This window comes from Leopardus geoffroyi, chromosome B2, assembly GCF_018350155.1.
Source record: "Leopardus geoffroyi isolate Oge1 chromosome B2, O.geoffroyi_Oge1_pat1.0, whole genome shotgun sequence".
Classification (NCBI taxonomy): Eukaryota; Metazoa; Chordata; class Mammalia; order Carnivora; family Felidae; genus Leopardus; species Leopardus geoffroyi.
In genome coordinates, this window is record NC_059332.1 from 81,146,149 (window position 1) to 81,167,634 (window position 21,486).

Below are 21,486 nucleotides of genomic sequence, written 5' to 3' on the forward strand. Positions count from 1 at the left end.
CTCCAGGGCAATTTGCATAAAAAGTGATGACAAAGAGCAATTAGTACTTCATTATTATGCAGTGAAATGCTACTTTGCTCAAAAGTGACTGTAGTTTCTCCCCCCCCCACCCCCTTATAAATCTGGTACAGCATTGTTCTAAAAATAGTACATAAGAACCCTCTGTTTATAAATCAGTGTCTTTGACTTTCCTGTAGAAATCTGGGGGGGGGGGGTGGGAAATGCAAGCACTAAATAAAGTTATTACCCCAGATCTTTATAATGAAAAACAAGCACCAGAATTCTGTTAGATAAGACAGGTCAGAAGATTTTAATGTCTCCTCAGATTAGTGCCATATCTTATTTTACCCCTTGGGATCAGCTTTCAAAGCAGGCTCAGATCACACATTGATAGCAACATCCCCCTTCCCCCAACACACATACTGCCTCACATGCACACTCAGAAAAGGGTCATGCCACACACCACTACACTGCAGAGAACAAACAGTCCCAAGGTATCTCTAGTTAGGAAGGCTTGATTTTTGAGTACAGATTTCATTACCATGAAATTCCTTTAGGGCAAAAAAAGAATTGCATCAAAGAAGCAGTGTGGGGAGGCAGACTTTGTAAATATTCGCCCCATCACCTGTGTTACCAGGCTCTGCTTCTCTTTAATTTGGCAGGAAAAGCTCTTTTTTTTTCTCTTGTTGAGCCAACATATTATCTAAAACTCTAGAAGCCAAAATGTGCCAACACTCTGTGTGTGTGTGTGTATGTGTGTGTGTGTGAGAGAGAGAGAGAGAGAGAGAGAGAACCTAGTAATTGGATACTGGCAGAGTGAGAAGGAGACATGAGAAACTATAAAACCTTTAGAAAATGACCTCATGAGGCTGGAGATGGTCATGGATTACAGTATTTCTCTTTGGAAGTCCCCAGGCAGACTTGGGGAGGAGGGAGGAAAAAGGGATAGAGGTGGGAGGTTGGTAGGTACTACACTGCCTTATTTTTGGTTCTCCCTCTACCTGACCCTCTGTGGCCCAGACCAGATCAATGAAATTCCCACAACCACAATCCTGGCTGGCATGGCTCCAAGAAGGCTAACCTAACCTGCTTTGCTTGAATCCTAAGGGGTCTATCAATCCTAGGAGGCTGGGATCAGCCTCATTACCTGCAATTTAGGCTCAGGGGCTCAGGGCTGTGTGGCAGGTCTCAGAGAGTGAAGGAGTGGGATAGACACTTAGGCACATGCTTTAAAATTTTTTTTTTCAACGTTTATTTATTTTTGGGACAGAGAGAGACAGAGCATGAACGGGGGAGGGGCAGAGAGAGAGGGAGACACAGAATCGGAAACAGGCTCCAGGCTCTGAGCCATCAGCCCAGAGCCTGATGCGGGGCTCGAACTCACGGACCGCGAGATCATGACCTGGCTGAAGTCGGACGCTTAACCGACTGCGCCACCCAGGCGCCCCTAGGCACATGCTTTATAAGCATAAGTAACTCGGACAGTGGAATACCCTTCACCCAGATTTTACTTACTCTCTCCTTTGTTCCTGTTCACCTCAGGCCACCAGTGAAAAGACTATAGGGTCACATAGCTCATACCATTTCAAGGATTCATTGTCTAACTGCAGGTAATGTATGATCATTTTATATACTGCCACATATTCATTATTCATACAATTTTCTATTAATTTTTAATGCATCCAAGTTCCTAGTTATTTAACATATAATGCAATCGGCCAGACGTCTTCATAAAGCTATGAAAAGTGGCTCTGAGGTACTCTTCCATAGCATCTCAATCTATTAGCCAGCTGATGAGACAGTACTGCTCTTAACCATGGGCAAGATCCCTGCCTTGGGTCACCACACCACAGAAGTCCTCATGATTTGGATGGCGTTACTTGAAGTCCCCAGCCGCAATGCTATTTGGGTTTCAGTGTCCAAGTCAGATCTCATTTCTCCCCTTTAGGGCAATGTGCTTCTCTCTAGCCAGCCTATGAGGTTGACCAGATATCTACAGGAGCTCCAGAATTCATGCTTATGTATTTTCTTGAAGCCAAAGTGGGGCCTAATTCAGGAGAGCAGCTTGGTCAGCATTTGTTCCCACTGACCCTGGGCAGCAAGTTATTTCTTTTGTAATATTGCATGACATTGGACCACTAGAATGGTGCTGACATGCTGATTTGGAGTAACTCTCGTTCACAGGGGATGAAGAAGATAAGAATGTTCACATCAGGCAATAAATACCATTATTTTAAATCTTCATCAGTAACATGGGTTCATTTTCCAATAAAATTATTGATACACATATGGACCTGCGAAATACATTTGCCTAGGGCTCACACTCCCCAGGGATAGCCTTATCCTAGGGAACCACTGTAGGTTCTTGAACAAGGACTGATGTGGACTGAGTATTTAGAAAAGGAGATGCTGGTGCTGGAGAAGAGCAGGGAGAGGGCTATGGTGTCTGCAAGGCTAAGAGGAGTCAGTGTAGAGAAGTGAAAGCACTCAGATTAAGTACTTCATTTCCCTTAGGAGTCTCCTAGCTCTATTTGTTTGGGATTCTAATGTGGCCTGAGGCAATAAGAGCCTTGATGTGATGCTGCTGGAACCTACAGTGGAAAGAAGTGAAGAAATATTTTTAATGTAATGCCAGCGCAGGTAAAAATAATAGTGTGTGTGTAACTATGTATCAGGTGTCATTCTGAGCACTTTGCACACTTGGGCTTTTTCAGTCCTCATGTCAATCTTTATTATTCACATTCTCCAGATGAGGAAACAGAATTAGAGAAAGTTGAATAACTGGCCAAGGTGACATGCTACTGTTATTGGCAAATTGTAGAGGATCTGAAGATGTGGGAGGGATCACAGGTTTCTCCATGTGTTCAAGGCTGGAGGTCAGGGAACACAATTTGGATGGTTTTGTGGTTAGTTTGCTTGCTTTGTTTTGTTTTCTCACTGGTTATGGCAGTGAGGGCATTGGGACAATAAGTGTCTAAGTATCTGTGATAGTGAGTCACCAGCATAGAAATGTCCTGCAGAGATTTGGAAATACCCCCAGAGATCAGATGAGAGGTTGGCCTGGAGATTGTGGATGTGGAATCATCAGAGATGAGGGGTACAGTTATGTGAATAGGAGAGGTGACTAACCTCCAGGATACAGTGGGAAGAATTTCTTAAGAGAACCAGCTTGGGAGGGAGAGCTCTGTGGGCAAGACTCCAGCATCAACTCAGCAACTAAAATCCCCAGCCACTTTTGAAGAACTGTTCTATTATATAGTTTGGTCAGCAGCTCAGCTCCATATTTTCACCCACCACAATGTTCAGATCAATACTCTCGGTCCTCATGATTTACTGAACCTGAATTTCTCTAACTGCTCCATTAACTCTTTGGAAAGGTTTCTCCCTTTGTTAGCACTGGATCATGATTTTCCATAAAATTTGCCCTTGAGCAAGCAATTCTCTCATCATTCTCGCTAGGGAAATTGTCTTGCTCCTGCCCCACCCCCCCCAACTCTCCAGCCTTCTTCGCTTTCTTTAGAACTTTGTTTCATGAACCTGCATTTTGCCTGCTAATTAGTGTTTTTGAATATACACTTGCTATTGAGCTTGGAATCTATGGGGGTTTCTCTGAAGCCAGTTTGTGACTTCCAAATTCTTTGTGTCAGTTAATATTTCCCTAACTTGGTTATTAACTTTGGATCTTATTGTTTCTATGTTTTGGTACTAACGGGCTTGGCGCCATGGCCCCAGTCTCTGCATACCCTGTCCTGTGTTCACGTTCATACTGTTGTTTCCCTTCATCCTGGGCACACAGGGCTCTGGTGGCCAAACAGCCCATAATAAAAGGTGAATTCACTCACAGTGTGCCCCTTGTTCCAGAGAATATTTTGCCCCTCTGATCCTCAGCTTCAGCATCATGGAAAAGCATTTGTCAAGCCCCTAATTGCCAGAGTGCTGCACTAAGCACTCCACGAAGAGTTCCACCACCACGGTAGGGCCAAGTGTGACAGAGTCAGGCCTGGGTGTAGGAGGAAATTGCTATGGCTATGGCCCTTGGACACAGAGTCTTGCAATTTGACAGAAGAAAATGATGTCTTCCTAGGTATGCCCAGCAATGCTGAGATACCTGACTTGGGCTGGGGGCATGGAAGCAGCAGTATATATGCCCCGGTGGGGATGGTGTACAGAGATACCCCAGAAAAGAGGAAGGGGGAGCAAGCTGTTTTTTCCTCAGGAAGCCTGAAGGGTAAGCTCCTGAGAGGAATCTATAGCATCAGCAAGTGGCACCCTCCTCAACAGTTTGCCAGGGAGGGGACAAACATCAAAGTCCCTACAAGTCATAGCATTTGGACAAGTGTTGGCCTATTGGAGCCGATAATCCATCTGGGGAGGACACAAACACATAAATAAGAGTATAACACAGAATCACATAAAAGGCACAAACAAATAAAGAAGTGACACACATGAAGAGCAAGGGATGTTTTGTGTATGGAGGGGGAGAGGGGTGCTGAAGCCATACAATTGACAGTGTTGTGTGGATTAAATGGGTTAATCCATAAAGAGCTTAGAGCAGTCCTGGGTCCTTAGTGAGTGGTATATATGAGCCTGTTGAATGGATGAATGGAGAATCAAGTTCAAGTTGGGAAAGTTGGAGAAATATCAAATCAAGGTAAGTGGATTCCTCCTTCCTACACCAGATTGGCTGGCACAGCCCTGGATTCATAGTTCAGGATTAGAGAAGGTTTAGCTGCACAGAATGTCCTTGAAAGTCTGTCTTTCAACGATATAGGAACATGATTCATCTTCAGATATGTGCCCCTGTGTGGTGTGGTACACTGAAATGCAAATAATTCTCTTAGGATAATTCCTAAAGGTGGAGAAAGGGAAGGGGGGATCCCCATTTTCTTTGCTTTGCTCCAGACCCTGGAAACCTAACTCTAAAGGTAATGACCACTGGGCCCAGCTATGTATAAATAATGATACCTTCAAAGGGTGTTTAAAGTAGAAATTTTATGAAGGGCAAAGAATTTGTTTAAAAAGCTTGACTTTGCCCTGTCCTAGGATTGCACAAAGGTGCAGATATTTATGTCAGGCCTCAGTCTCTCCTCACACAGGAATTGCTGGAAGCCTCGCTGCTCCTGTCCAATATTCAGATATGCCCATGTTGTTCTTGTCTCTGGCTTGTCTGCCTGTTTTTGTGGACATTTGCTTCTTGACTCTCCTCGTTGCTACCAGAGAGTTCTTAGTCTTTGCTTGCTTAATTGTGAGCTGGAGCAGGATGCTTTGGCTCTCTGAATTCCTAACCTGGGCCCTCTTAGTGTGTGGTTTCTCTGGCATTTGTATTCTTTCCCATACTGTGGCCACCGGAGGGCAGTTTTAATGCCCCTCAGGAACTACTTGGATCAGATTTCTGGATGGGCCAGCCTTGAAATACTTTCTGTATTGTGTTAGGAAACATTCCCCAGGCAACAGGAGTTTAGGGAATTACCATTTACTACTCAGTGGCCAATGACAGATGATTTCCAGGACCCCAAACTCTCCTCTGACGGGTAGAGCTCCACTGTGGTTCACAAGAATTCCTGGTCTCCAACTTCAGTCACCTAGAGAAATTTGAGAAGGTCATGCTCATCTGGGATCACAGAATGGGGGGATCCTGTTCAGCCCTGTGGCAGATACTCTACAAACATCTGTCAAGTTTATTGACCAGTTTGTCTCTGCCCTCAGACAAACATGAGTTTTGGAAAGGTAGAGGTGTGTGGGGTTTGTGTGTGGTTTCTCACGGGAAGATTACCCTACGGATTTTCTAATTCCTTCCTCTGTGCCTTGTTGAATATCAGAGCCCTTTCTCTGCTATCACCAATACATGTATGTAACTTTTCTGGCTTAAAATTCACCTCTCTAAAGTTTTCCCTAATTAATTCAAACATGCTCTGATGACTTTTGTATTTTTTTTTTTAATTTTAAAATTTGGTTAGTACATTTTTTGGTACTTTAAAATTTCCAATGTATTGTGTAGTATGATGTTTATCACACAATAAACATGCAACTAATGGATGTGACTTAATTAGTGATATACCCAATACACATTATTGATGACACCAGTGAGGCATAAGGCTAAACAAGTAATTTTGTGAAGCAAACCATTTTATCCAAGGAATGACAGGGAAAGGGGAAGACTAACTCTGTTAGTTCTCCTTAGTGTTAGATGTGTGAAAAGTGGCATATTAATATAGCACTTGCCTAGAAATAGATATTGGTAGGAAGATCACAATGATTTTGTAGAAAAATACTACCACATCTGCTAAATCCTTTCTTTGGAATCTCCTTTTGCTCTCTAATATGCAATATCTATCCCTTTTAAGCTCTCAATTACCTGAAAGGAAGCTTCATGCCCAGGGTGTAAGGGCATTTGCTAACAATAATTGCTTGAGAATAAATATGAGATAAGAAAATGTACTGGAAAGGCCGCTATTCACCTCCACGAAGGGCCAGTTTTTGCAGAACATTGGCAGGAATGATGCTCTGAGGGCAAGACCCGTATATTAATCATACGTGGAGTACCAACAACCAATTCAATGCCTTGCTCAGAGATGTGCATGGAATAAATGAATGGATATTTTAATTAGCTTGGGTGTCATCTTTTTGGTGCCTATGAGTGTAATATATGGAGCATGATCTCATTAAAACAGAAGAGAATGATTAAGCCAGAATGAATTTTGTGCTGTTATTTTTAAAAATGCCATAACTTAGCTGTATAAGTGGTAACAATTTTAAATTTGCATTGTTGGATTTTTGGTAAAAATAGTATAACAATAATAGTACTAGCATGTATGTGTATATATCACTTATGGATAAGGTTCTGCTTTTAATTGAATTAATTCTAACAGTAATCCTATGAACAGATATTCTCATTTTATAAATGGGGAAGCTGAGGCACAGAGAAGTTGTGATTTTTCCAAAGCTAAGTGACAGAGGTGTGACCTGAAGCCTGGCAATATAGCTCAAGAATCCATGCTATTAGCCAGTAATTTACATAGCCTCCCATGCTGGTGAGAATCTGTCCAAACCAAGTGCTGATAGGGACTGGTTCCGTGCCCAGGAATAAAATAAATGTTTTGTCCTTTATCAATTAGGCACATCAACAGTATGATGGTGATAAGTTGGAAAGGATCAGGGACTCCCAAAGTACTTGTTAAAGTCATTTTAAAAAAATATGAAGAACATCAAAAAGAGAAAGGAACAATGGTTGTTTATAACCTGCCAAATTATTAATGTAGGACAATGTACATCTTTTTCCTGGTTGCAGATAAAAATCCTAGCTAATGGACAAAGAAGACTTGAGCTCCAGGAGGAGCTTAAATGGTAATCCTCCTAGAAGATAATAACCTGGACACATTGTCCATTGTGGGTGAACTAAAATCATAGAATATGATCTTTGAATTAACCAGGAAGTGAATATATCTTCTTGAACTGATAAATTTCTGAGCTAAGGTAATCAGCAAGATGGGGCAAAGAGACCATTAGAGGTGCCACTTTCACATTTCATAGGTGAGAGAGAATGCCCTTCCCTTGAGCATGTGAGAAAAACGTAGTTTTGATAAAGAACAAGATGTTTTGCAATGCATTTCAGTTAAGTTTTATTAAAGTGTTCCAAGGAATAAATATCTATAAAAGTTATAGGAAAATCTGGAAAGGATTTCATCCTGCAAAATTGTGTGTAGATAAGTTTTAGCACATCCTATCATTTAATGGGAGAAATTGCAAGTATTATAGATGTTATTTTTGATTTTTTAATTCTCCAAGTTGTTTCTGATACCTTTTAATTTCAGTTTTAATAGCCATAAGCCTTTTTGAAATAATAATACTGTCAGCTCTCAGGTGTATGCGTTAAAGGGAATGGCAAACTTGAAAAAAATAAAATAATCCTTTCCACTGTGCTACGGCCGAGACCTCACTCTTGGAGTTAAATAACTGACAAGGGATTAATGTCTGTGGTTTAAGGAGTCAGTGGTGTAGTGTGTTGTTGGGCTTGGGTGGTGGGGCAGGGTAGTGTCTGGGGCTTTCTTGCATTTGACCACAGTTTCTCCTGTTGGTCCTGTTAGTGAGATACCAGTTTGTTTTGGATATGTTCCCTCCCCTAGAGTGTGCCATTGTAATACTGTTGTAAAAAGCATTTTTTCTTCATGGAATTCCTTATTAGTCATTTCTTTGGTTGACACATTAAAAAACAACAACAACAACATAATGGTAACTCTGATGTGGTGTGATGGATGCTTTACATGCAGACTCTGGTTCAGGACTGAGGCACTCATTCCCCCAGCTGCTGGGAATGATGGTGGACAGCTTGCAGCTGAGTAGTAACCCTCCCAGCAATTGCCTTTGGATAAAGAGCTGTTTTACCACTTCCTGGGGACAGTCTGTACCTGATGACTGACAGGTGGTGATACAAAGGCCCTGCCTCCTGGCTTTGCTTGGGACAACTCTGCAGGCTCATCCAGCTTAAGAGTGTCCTCGTGGGATCAGTTGAGGCTTTTGTTGTGACTAAATGCAGTCCAAGGTCTCCTCCTGCCCAGTCCAGCTTTGTTCACTCTCCCACAGGTGTGGTTCCTAATGTGCTCCCCAGTCAACTTTCTGCACCCACATCTGTTTCTGGGAGACCTGATCTGTAAACCCCAGCAATATATTCTGCATGCTGAAGATGAAGGTACACTTTGGAGAAAGGGTCATACAAATTTTCGTAAATGTTTTGATAAGGGTGATGTTTTTCTTCTTTGCTTAAACTCTTTCCCTAATCCCTACCCTTTCCATATTTTCTACCCTTGATTGATCCCTAATTTGCACATAGGGTGTTCTAATGGGAGATACAATTTGTGTTTAATATAAAAAATTCAAGTTTCAGAAAAATATGCATACATGCATCAGTTGCCACTATAGCATGCCCACCAGATAGCCATCATTTAGAAGGCCCAGGGTAACCCTCTGCATCCCTACACAGCTCTAAGTGTTGGATAGTTGTCCTTTGTACACGAAATTTATACCTTGATTAAGATATCTGAGATAAATGGGCATTGGCAATTAGAAATATAATACTCTTTTGGATATTTACCAAGCACTTTCCATCCATTATATTGATTTATTTCTTCGCATCCTTGAGAATTTGGTCGTGTTAGCTCCATTTTATAGATGGAGAGTAAATTTCTGAAGACACTGGGGTTTTGGGAAATTTCTTTCTGACAAGCTCCAATTTCTACGATCAGTCAATGGGCTCAAGACCGTCATTCAAAGAGAACACCAGAAGAGATGTGGTGTTTTGTGAAGTGGCACATTCTGAAGTCTCTGTCACTGAGAGAAGGATGTAAGCTCAGGATCAAAGCATCATCTTCAAAGAAGGGCGAAGTACTTGTTAAATAACTCCTGGCAACTGCTTAAGCACTAAGCATTGTAATTGCAGAGAGCAGGAACAGCACTAAAAATAGAAAAGTGGATAAGGACAGGACCAAAGACATCATTGTCACTCAAACTTGAATGTCACTTTTTGACAGCATTTGAGCAATTGATTCTTGGTTTTCCATGCTAGGAACTCAGTAGTCACGCTTTGCTGTGACAGCCGTAGGAGAAGGGAAGGGGCAGGACCCTGTAGGAGCCTGGGATTAATATGAAGAATGGAGGGTGAGAATTATTATCAGCCTATGCTGCCTCTTCTCTAGTCAAAGTTCCTTTGAAGGCGAAAAAACAGAAAGCCACTCAAGCTAGCCCCAATTTACTGAAATGTTAAAGGAGGATCTCATGGATAAGAAACACAACCAGACCCTGCTTAGCAAAACACTGGACCTGAGAACCAGAAGGCCATTAGGAGCTAAGTCTCTCATTCCATTTCCTGGAGCTGCACGATCTGTCTCTGAAAATCTCCTCTCTTGACCTCTCATCTAAGCCAGCATCCTCTGCATTTCATCTTGTTTACTTCATCCAGCTCAGCTGCTGGTCCAACTCTACATCATGAGCTCCAAGCTCCAGTAACCACCACTAACTGACAACAGTGCCTGGGTCTCTTCAGGCAAGTTCTTATACAGAAAAGACTTATCAGGTCATATCATGCTTTTCTCACAGTGGAGCAGCCATTTTGGATTGGGGGGCATCCATGGGGTGTAGAGAGATGCAGAATGAATGGGAAAGACAATGAGACCTATTTATTTTATCTTCACTTATCTGTGTTTCCATCATGTTCTGTATCATGCTCCATGATCTAGTCTAGAATATACAAAAGGTTGAGTAATCACAGCAGTGAATCACTGTGTAGAGAGTGGTGTCTGCTCTAAATAGGTTTATAATCTGGTTGATGTGATAAGGCACAAGCCCAAGAAAAGGAAACAAGTCAGACCAGAGAGTGCCTGATGAGCATCAGATGACTAGAATAGACATTAGGGGTTTTAAAGATTTAGAAGAGGGAGAAATCATTGTGTGTTGGGAAGTTAAAGGAGAATTTTTTACGAGAGGTAGAGACAGAAGTGGGTCTTGAGGGATGAGAAAGATTTGGAGAGAAAGGGAAGAGGAGAGGATTCTAGATTGAGGCAGAGGGAAGGAGAGTGGGATGCATGATGCATGTCCAGGGTACAATGAATAGGCCAACCTATTCTGAGCATAAGATGTGTGTTAGAAAGTACTAGAAGGTAAGTCAGGAAGAATGGGGAAGAATAAAATTGTGTAGAACCTGAATAGCAAACTAAATAGTTTGGATTTATTCTGAATATTTTATTAGTGATGTTTGAGCAGGGCAGTGCTCAAGGATGACTCGATGCCATGGAGGAGACCAGAGGCCGGAGATGACCGAGAGGCCCTTAAATTGTTGCTAGTGACATGGGATAGCAGGCTTGAAGATGAAGAGGTAGACTCGAAAATATTAGAAAGAAAATGGAACTTCTCCTATTTAAAGTCTTCGTTGCCTGCTGATTGTGCACTTCCAGGAAGAGACACAAATTCAGGGAAGAAACTGACTGGACCTATTGCTTTTAGCTACTGGCAACCTACATGTCTCTGGCTTCAGCCAGTAAATGCAAATGCTACCACATTAAAATTAGTACCCAGATAGTAAGAGGTCTGAGCTTCCATTTATACATAGCAAGTGCAGTCTTTCATAGAGTTCCTCTCTTGATTAGTCAGGGAGCTTGGCAGAAAACTCTAGTTAACTTAGGCAGAAAATGAGTTTATTGGAAACATATTTTGTTGCTCATAAATGAGTTGGAAGGGTGGGAAAACCAGCTAAGAAAATAATTCAGCCAAGGTCACACCATGGGTTGGGATGCTACCATTGGGTCCTTATCACTCTTCCAAATCAACCCTGACTCCACTGCCACAGCCATGATTAAATTCTTCTAGAGGCAAGTCCCTGGAAGGTATTTGATTGCCTGAGTGTAGGTCTTGTTCCCAATCCCTGGATTACAATGAGTTACAAGAGGGAAACCAGTTCTGTTTTAACTTCTGTAGGATACAGGGCTGTGTCTCCTAGTAGGACACACATACTAGGTGATATTCTGAATTAGGAAGGGGGTTCAGACGCTGGGCTGACAAATTATGCTTATTCCTCATATTTCCAAGAGTCCCAAGAGGGGGATATGCCCATGGTTGCCCTGAGTTACCTCTTTACTCTTATAGCTGGTTGAGAAGGAGTCCATGGCTATGGCTTTTATAGTGACCCTGTGAGCTCACCCATGCATTACTGAGTTCTGCCTTCAAAATAATTCCCACTACAGGTCACTTCCTCCATTCCACATTAGGGTTTTATCCCATCTGTATTAGTCTGCTCTGGCTGCCATCACAAAATGCTACAGAGTGGTTTGGTTTAAACAACAGAAATTAATTTTCTCACAGTCTGGATGCTAGAAAGCCCATGATCAAGGTGTTAGTAAGATAGGTTTCCTTGTGAAGTGTAGGTGTAGGTAGCTGCCATCTCTCTCAGTGTTCATGACCTCTTCTTTTTACATGTGTGGAGAGAGAGAGGGAGGAAGAGGTCTCTTCTTTTTTTTTTTTTTTAATTTTTTTTTTAACGTTTATTTATTTTTGAGACAGAGAGAGACAGAGCATGGACGGGGGAGAGTCAGAGAGAGAGAGGGAGACACAGAATCTGAAATAGGCTCCAGGCTCTGAGCTGTCAGCACAGAGCCTGATGCGGGGTTTGAACTCAGGAACCGCGAGATCATGACCTGAGCCGAAGTCGGACGCTTAACCGACTGAGCCACCCAGGCACCCCGAGAGAGGTCTCTCCTTATACCACTAATCCTATCAGATCAGGGCCGTGCCCTTAAAGTTTCACTTAACCTTAATCACTTCCTTAGAGGCCCCATCTCCAAATCCAGCCATACTGGAGGTTCAGGCTTCAATAGGAATTTCAGGGAGACATGAAAACTTTGTCCTTAACACCTCTATTTCCATACCCCTAATCTAGAGGTACTCAAATGTCAGTGTGCTTTAAGAATCACCTGGAAGTGCTGTTAACACATATATTGAAGGGTCCCACCCCCAGGGTTTCTGATTCAGTGGGCCTGGGGTAGGCCCTCAGAATTTGCATTTCCAACAGATTTGCCAGGTGATGCTGCTTCTGCTGGGTTCAGGGACCCCACTTTGAGAACCACTTCCCTCATCTAAGTAGCCATCATCACTTATCTGGGTTATCGTTGTGACTTCCTAACTTCCATTTTTACCTCTATTCTCCTCACAGCAGCCAGTGAACTTTTAAAAATGTGAATAAAATCATGTTATTCTCCTGTTTAAAACTCTCCAGTGGCTTCTGACCACCCCTACATGGTCTACAAGGCTCTGCAAGATCTAGCTCCTGCCAGCTCAGCAAACCTATCTTAGGTCATAGTCACCACCTCCAGTCACTCTACCTTTTGTCCTCCATCTTCAAGTTGTGCTCCCAGACACATGTATTCCACTGGGATGCTCCCTTCAACCCCCCCAAGGGGAGACTGGCTGGCTCGGTCTCCTCCTTGATGATTAGGCTCAGATGTCACCCCCTTCGAAGGACATCCTTGAACACCCTATCTGAAGTGGCCTTCTGCAGTTTCTATTTACTTCCTCACTCTTCTTCTTTCCCTTCATTGTCGTTATCACAGTCATTAATTGTCTTGTTTACTTATTATTCTATCTATTGTGGTCTCCTCCATTAAGACTGTAAGCACCTGGGGTGCAGGACTCTTATCTTCACAGCTCTGTCCCCAGGGCTTTGCACAGTGTCTGGCACAGTAAGAAACACTCGGTAAAGATTTGTGGAATGAATGTATCTGTATATACCTGAAGTGAACAAGGTTCAAGTATTTTTCTTAAAAGGCCCCCTAAGTTCCATGGAGTCAGTGGATGTAAATAGATGTTTTGGAGAGGAAAATCACCCAGCTCCAGCTGTCAGATTGATCTAGTTTGATGCAGCCCAGCTATGATTTCCTATATATGTAACACTTGGGCTGATGAAGGCCAAGGTGGTTTTTAGCAAGCATCATCCCTCATACCAGTTTCGACACACCCGTCCTCTCTTCTCGGTCTTTCTACTTCTGGGAGCCCCTCACTGCAGCATCCAACAGACTGATGCCTTCAGCACCCGCCTTGTTGTGTCGGACCTTCTCCTCATTATCAAACATACGTCCCGCTTTTCCCAGTATCCGAAGACTCTGCTCAGCTACTATGTGACGATGGGTGGGCAAGTGGGGTAAACAGGTCAATTGCTTTAACTTCATTTGCAGTTAAGAGGTACCAGGGTCCCTTGGATAATAATACACATCTAAGCTCTATCTAAGGGAACAACAAACCATGGAATTCAGGCTTTTACATAAGTGTCTACTTTATTTTGGATTTTATGTAAAGAATTAAAATAAATTGAAATAAAAATATTATTGGAATGGCAGGGTTATGGAAACATAAAAAGTGAAAGGAGATCCTGAAAAACAGGTTGTAAAGTGGTTTTTGTATTGATCAGCTGAAAGTCTGACATGTCTTTTTGTCAAAATATATAGTTATGCAATAGGAAACATTACAGTAATGAAAAAATTATTTACAGATCTGAGTTTCATTCAGTAACGTTCTTGGTCAAGATCAAAATATGGAATGTTTTTTTCCATTCAGAAAAAAAGAGTCACTTTGCCTGAGTCATGATTGCCCACTTCTTCCCATATGGTTGAGTACTATTTATTGGCTGAGGTTGACAATTTTCTAAAGACTTTGTGGTTGATGAGCTCTATTTATGGCAGCAATTGAGAAAAGTAAACTTAGGTAATATTAGGAAGAAAATACTTGGCTTGTTAAAAAATAGAAATCAACCACTGTAGCAAATATTTTGTGAGACAGAAAGGGCTGAAATCATGAAAACTGCCTGGCTCTCCCAATGCCTCTCTCCCCATCCAATAATCACAAAATTCCCCTGATCCTCCCTTTGTCTGGCTTATACAGTTACCGCCTTCTCACCGGTTTGAAAATTCACACCTTAGGCCAGGGCTTGACATTGGTTCAAGCTTCTCTACCTCATGGCTATCGATTAGTTTTCTTAGAACAAAATTTGATAGTCTTCCCTTCTGATCAAGACTTGTGTCTGGGGATAGAATGCAAATGTTCACTCCCAAGTCTAGTGTCATAATGCTACATCACAAGTGACTTGTTAAAAGCTGAGGTGAGGGGCCCCTGGCTGGCTCAGTTGGTTAACTGTCTGACTCTTCATTTTGGCTCAGGTCATGATCTTACAGTTTGTGAGATTGAGCCCCGAGTCGGGATCTGCACTGACAGCATGGTGTCTGCTTGGGATTCTCACTCACTCTCCTTCTATCCATCCCTCAAAATAAACAAATAAACATTTATAAGAAAAATTGAGGTGAGACATATATAACACAAAATTTGCCATTTTAACAATCTTTAAGTGTACAATTCAGTGTCATTAAGTATATTCACAGCACTGCGCAACCGTCACTGTTATCCTTTTCCAGAACTTTTTCATCACCCCAAACAGAAACTCTACCCATTAAATAACAACTCTCCCTCAAGCCCTGGTAACCTTTTTTATGCTTTCTGTCTCTATGGATTTGTCTATATTAGGTGCCTCATTATAAGTGGACTTATACACTATTTGTCCTTGTGTGTCTGGCTTATTTCATTCAGCATAATGTTTTTAAGGGTTATCCATGTTGTAGCATGTATCAGAAGTTCCTTCCTTGTTAAGGCTGAATAATATCCCACTGTACACACACACACACACACACACACACACACACACACACAAATATATTTTATATATTTTAATATTTATTTCTATATATAAACTGTTATATGTATTTATTTATTTATATAAACTATGTGTTCTATATGCTTATTTATTTTATTTTATTTTTTAATTTTTTTTAGCATTTATTTATTTTTGAGAAGAGAGAGAGCATGAGTGGGGGAGGAGAGAGAAAGAGGGAGACACAGAATCTGAAGTAGGCTTCAGGCTCTGAGCTGTCAGCACAGAGCCCGACGCGGGGCTCGAACTCACAGATTGTGAGATCATGACCTGAGCCAAAGTCAGATGCTCAACCGACTGAGCCACCCAGGCGCCCCTATATATTTATATAGAACACATTTGGTTTATCCACTCATCTGTTGATGGTCATTTGTACTGTTTCTGCTTTTTGCCTATAGTGAATGATGCTACTATAAACACCAGTGTGAAGTATGTGTTTTGAATCCCTGCTTCTAATATTTGGGGTCTGTACTTTGAAGTACAGAATTGCTAGATCATATGACAATTCTTAACGTTTTGTAGGAATCCATCACATGATTTTGACATACCCACACCTTTTATTCTAGCTTTTCTTTCTCTTTTTTGGCAGCTCTTCTGAAGGTAGGCTAGTTCCCAGCACAGTCCCTGGGCAGATCCATCCTGTGTCTTCCTTCAAACTGAACTCAAAATGCTTCTCCTTTTCCCCCACCACTAGCCAGTCTTCACCAACTCAAGCCCTTCTTCCTAATTATAATAAATTCCAGCTTCTGCAACCTGGAAGTGAAAAAGTAGTTACAAGAATGTGCCTTACATCTTTGCTTTTTCTTTAAAGAAAGCACACACCATCCCACTTGAAAAACCCTCTTTCCTGGCCACTCTCATGTGGATTGGAACAGCTTCCTGAATCTCTCCCTTTCTCTTCAAATTCCAACTATCAAGCTTCAACACTCAGGCTTACTGTCTCTCTCCCCTGCCCATAACCCAAACCCTTCTTTCTAGAGATGGATTTGCCCTCTCAAGTTTTTAAAGTTTTGTTGTGTTTTCCCTATGACCTAGACTCTGCACAATTCAGAGCACCTAGCTGCTGATGCAGAAGGAAAAGTCACTCTATAAACATCAGGGATGGAAAGATGCCTGAGTGGTTCAGTTGATTGTGCATCCAACTCTTGATTTTGGCTCAGGTCATGATCTCACTGTGGTGGGATCAAGCCCCATGTTGGGCTCTGAGCCAGGCACAGGGGCTGCTTGGGATTCTCTCTCTCCCTCTCTCTCTCTCTCTGCCCCTCTCCCACTCACTTGTGCTCTCTCTCAAAATAAATAAAATTTAAAAAAAAATTAAAAAAGGGTGGGCAAAAATTGTGAATACCTATACATTAATTATTTCCCCTATTCTATATTCACCTTGGAAATGACTTTCACTTTCCTGCATTACAAAAATATTTTTCCCTAGATAAAATCTAAGCTATGTGAAAGTAAATTTGGGGGCTCTTCTTTGCTTGAAAAACCTTATTGTTAAGAACACAAATTACTTGCGTTAGTATTTGTAATTCAATGAGTTGATCTCAATGGGCCTTTCCAGCCTTATTTCCCACTACTATCCTTTGTGCCCTCTAGGTCTCAGTGAATGGGACTGTCAACTATTTGCTCACTGTCCCTGCATTTTCCTTTCTCCATTTGTTCCTCTTTCCACTTATCCTCTTTACCCTCCTCTCATGCCTGCCCAATTTCTACCCATCTCTCAAGTTCAAAGTCAAATGCTTCTAGTTCCATAAAAATAACTGTTCTGAGGATTAAACAAAACAGTATGTGCAAAGAATTTTTGCAGTGGCCAGCATGTAGTGAGCCCTGGATAAACAATATACAATACTTTGTCCTATACTATTATTATTTGTGTAAACATCTTATTTATAATTTATCAACTTTTTGGTCTTACTGTTTTGTATGTCCTACACAGCCTAAATCACTTTGGATCCTTTTGGCAACATAAAACCAAACTCAACTGGCTTACACAAAAAGTGGGATTTATTGGGTCACACAACTGAAAAGTCCAGGGATTGGGCTGGCTTCTCCCTGTTTCTAAACTCAGCTCTCCTCTACATATTTTAGTTCTTAGGCTTTTGAGGAGGTTAGATGGCTGCACTAGCTCCAGCCTCCCAGGCTCTTGGGAGAAGGGAGGACTGGCTCTCCAGCAAGCTCAAAAACAATCCCTTGAGCTTCACTGGTCCTGACTGGGTCATGTTCTCTTTCCTAAACCATCACTTTTGACAGAGCACTCAAGATGTTTTGATTGGCAGTGCGTAGGTCACATGTCACATAGTAAACTCCAGCAAAACCACACCAAGAGGGCAGGTAGGTGAACAAACCCACAAATAAAAACTGGGAGACATACCAAAAGTAGATTGAGTGGATGCTGGGAAGCTAAGAAACACCAAATACCCTCCCTAGTGCTTTACAGAAAGGAAGTGCTCAATAAATCTTTAGTGGGTGGATTAAATTAGTATTCTCTTTAGTGGTCAAAGAATGTGCAAGCCAAACTGCTCATCAAGTGGTGGTTTCAAAGAGGGAGGAAGCTAACATTTGTTGAGTACTTACTACGTACCAGGTACCAGCCTAGGAGATTTATATATGTTGTCATTTGATTTGATCCAACAAAAATCTGTGATACAGTTGTCATTATGCCCATTTTATAGGTAAGGAAACTAAGAGTAGAAGAGTTAAGTAATCTTTCAGGGGTTGTACAGAGTTGGAATTCCAGAACAGGTATGCCTGACCCAGATACCTGTGCTCTATTCCAGTGGTTCCTGGCCCCTGCATTCTGGGTGGCAATTTATTTCTCTTCAAAGATCACTGGAGATGGAAATTCTATAATCAATCCCTGTAGACCGCTCCACGTTGTATAAATCTGAGGTTTAAGAAACTCCTTGATCTTTCCATTGGTTTAACTAGATTGCATTTCACCCTTTCTGTCTTCTATAGAAAGTGGAATACCACTGCACATTCTCTTTTTAAAAAATCTTCATTGTTTGATGGTAGTTATTAAGCAGCCACTTAATCTTTTCTTCTTTTATGTTAAGTGGTTCAATCCTGTTAACCTTTCCTTGGGGAGCCCATTTTCCAACTCTCTGACATGGGACACATTTTGGGTTAAGCTCTGGACCTTACTTTGAAGCTAGAACATGACTTGAGGCAGCTCTCAGACTACAGTTTCCCAGACCTCCAAAAGAAAATGGACTCAGCTGTGTTGACTATCTGCTTTCCCTCAGTGGGACCTCTGGGCTGCTGCCAAACCCTTTCTACTGCTGTGATCCCCTACATACACACTCACACAACAACATACACAAACAACAGCACACACATACAAACACACAACGTCACATACCCCCAACAACATACACACAGAAACAACACTGCCCACACCACCACCACACACAGACACAGAGCCTGACGCATGCCCCAGGCCTGTGGGGAAGCCAAGGTTTTGCTTCTCAGTGGCAGTCACTGGAATCACCTTCTCTGAAGTCCTGACTCAAGAGCTGCCCGGGCTTCCTCCTCCTCTGACCATAGCAGATTCATGCCATTCTTGCTTTGAATCCCTGGCAATCTAATCATTATATTTCTTCACTCCCACGGTAGACAAGGGAGGAGTATGATTTGCTAATTCTGGATTTCAAGAAATGAAACAGAAATGAGAGCTAGTTTCCTGATGACTTTGTCTCGCCATGCTCTGGACTATGAAATGATCCCATTTCTGGTTCAGTTGGTCTGTGACCTGTAGGCTCCAGTGTAGACACTTCTGGCTTCCTTTGAACATATCAAAGAAAATTTAAAAAAGAAAAGGAAGAAAAGAGAGAAAACTCTGGATACTGGGTAGTGGATGATTTTACATGTGTGTGTTTTTCTATAGTTGCCAGAATTTCTGTCATGAACATGAATTCAGTTGGAAATTAGGAAAAATATCAATAAATGTTAAAATTAACTCTAAATAGTTAAAAGAATAAAATCATGGCCAAATCTTTATCAAGCAGATGTAAATGAAAAGAAAACATGAATGGCAGTAATAAAGTAACATGGTAGAATTTATCATAAAGCAGTCTTTGGAATAAAGGATCCATTTTGGCATTTTTATGTTGATGTAAGGCACAAGGCAGAATGAAAATATCTCAGTAATAAAAACCCAACATTAAATAGAAAAAAAATAAAAATCGACAGAAGGAGAAATCAACAGGAAAACTGTTGTCTTTAGGAGACCTAAATTTTGGCTATCAAAAAAGAGCAAAAAAGGATGTTGAAGTTAGAAATACTATAATTTTTAAAGTCAATTTATAGGCAAATAATGAATTATTTCCCTAACAACAAAGAATAAACCTTCTCAAAAACAATTATTTGAAACCCTGAGCAAAACAAATAATATATAAGACCACAAAGAAAACTTTTATCTAGAATACAACAAAACTAGAAAAAAATTACACAAGTTTAAATAAGAATAAACAAATTTAAACTCTCAATTACTTAGAAAAACATTTTTTAAAGTGGTTCATTTTTTTAAAGTTTATTTATTTTGAGGGAGAGAGAGAGAGAGAGCAAGCATGTGGCAGAGCATACATAGGAGAGAGGAGGAGAGAATCCCAAGCAGGCTCCGCACCATCAGCATCATCAGCACAGAGCCTGATGTAGGGCTTGAACTCACGAACTATGAGATCACGATCTTAGCTGAAATCAAGAGTTGGACACTCAACCCACTGAGCCATCCAGGCGCCCCTACTTAAAAAAAATTTTAAACTCTTTATTAGAATGTCGTAAAAAAAGAAAATCAAAACCATAATGACAAACTATTTAGAAATTAATGAAAATCAAGAATATTATATATAAGTGCTCATCAAGTGTGGTCAGATCAGTACAAAGGAGTATGTTGGGGGCCTTAACCATTGTCATTAGTAAACCAGAAATAATGAAAATAAATAAACTAAGCATATGAGTAAAAAATGAGGAAAGTCCAACTTGATGAATAAAATCCAAACAAGCAGAGGGCACCTGGTGTCTCAGTTGATTAAGCATTGGACTTTTGATTTTGCCTCAGGTCATGATCTCATTGTTGTGGGATTAAGCTCTATGCTTGTGATTCTCTCTCTCCCTCTCCCTGTTCCCATCCCCAGATATCTCTGTCTCTCTCTCTCTCTCTCTCAAAAAAAAAAAAAAAAAAAAAAAAAAAAACAATCCAAACAAGCAGAAATAGATCAGAAAGATAAATACAACAATTTACAAATTAGAAGATAAAGTATAATTGATTAATACAAGTGTCTTAAATATTTTTAAAGGCTAAGAAATTGGAAATACTTTTTATTATTCAAATCCAGGAAAAGAAGAAATACAAATACCATTAGAAATGGAAAAGGCAAATGGACATATTACAGAGAAGATTTAAATGGAATAAGATAATACTGTATGTCGATACACATGAGAATACTGATAAATGAATGATTTTCTAGGGGAAATTGCTAAAATTGACTAAATAAATTATACATGTGAAAAAATCAATAACCTTGGGAAGAAATTGACAAAATTATCAAGAAACTCCTTTGAAGAACTCTCCAGGTCCAGATAGCTTACCAAAGAATTCTTTAGAAGTTTCAGAAAACAGGATTTCTATGTTATGTAAACCATTCAGGAACATAAGTAAAATTTGTGATCTACCAGATTTTGTTTATTCATCAGTTGATGGACATTTAAAAAACTAGAAGACCCAGCAATTTCATTCCTAGAATCTTCCAAAATACTACATATAATTCCATTTCTGTGAAGTCTCCAGAAAAGACAAATCTATAGAGACAGAAGCATATCAGTGTTTGTCTAAGGACAGGAATGGGAAGAGGGATTGACTATAAATGGGCTCCAGGGAATTGGGGGCATTATGGGGACTGTTCTAAAACTGGAAAATGCCCTAAAATTGTTTTAAAATTGGTCATAGTTACACAACTCTATAAATTTACCAAGACTCTCTGAATTGTGCACTTACAATGGGATTTTATGGTGTATAAATTTTAAGCTATCAAAAATAGCTAGTTATCAAACAAATGCAAATTAATATCAATAAGATGCCATTGACAGATGTAAATATCTATCCAACTGGTAAGATTTAAAAAAAAATAGTGTAGCAAAGATTCAGTTCAAAGGATACTGTCATACATAACAATCAGGATATAATTGATTCAATGCTTTTTAAAAACAAATTGAAGGGCAACCTACAGAATAGGAGAATATATTTGCAAATGACA

At 40.7% G+C, this 21,486-nt stretch overlaps 1 long non-coding RNA gene across 2 annotated transcripts in view; it reads left to right on the forward strand.

Moving 5' to 3' along the window:
* The window catches only part of LOC123608735, a 147,353-nt gene that overhangs the window by 31,333 nt on the left and 94,534 nt on the right, over positions 1-21,486 (forward strand). The gene's annotated exons all lie outside the window — the stretch shown is intronic.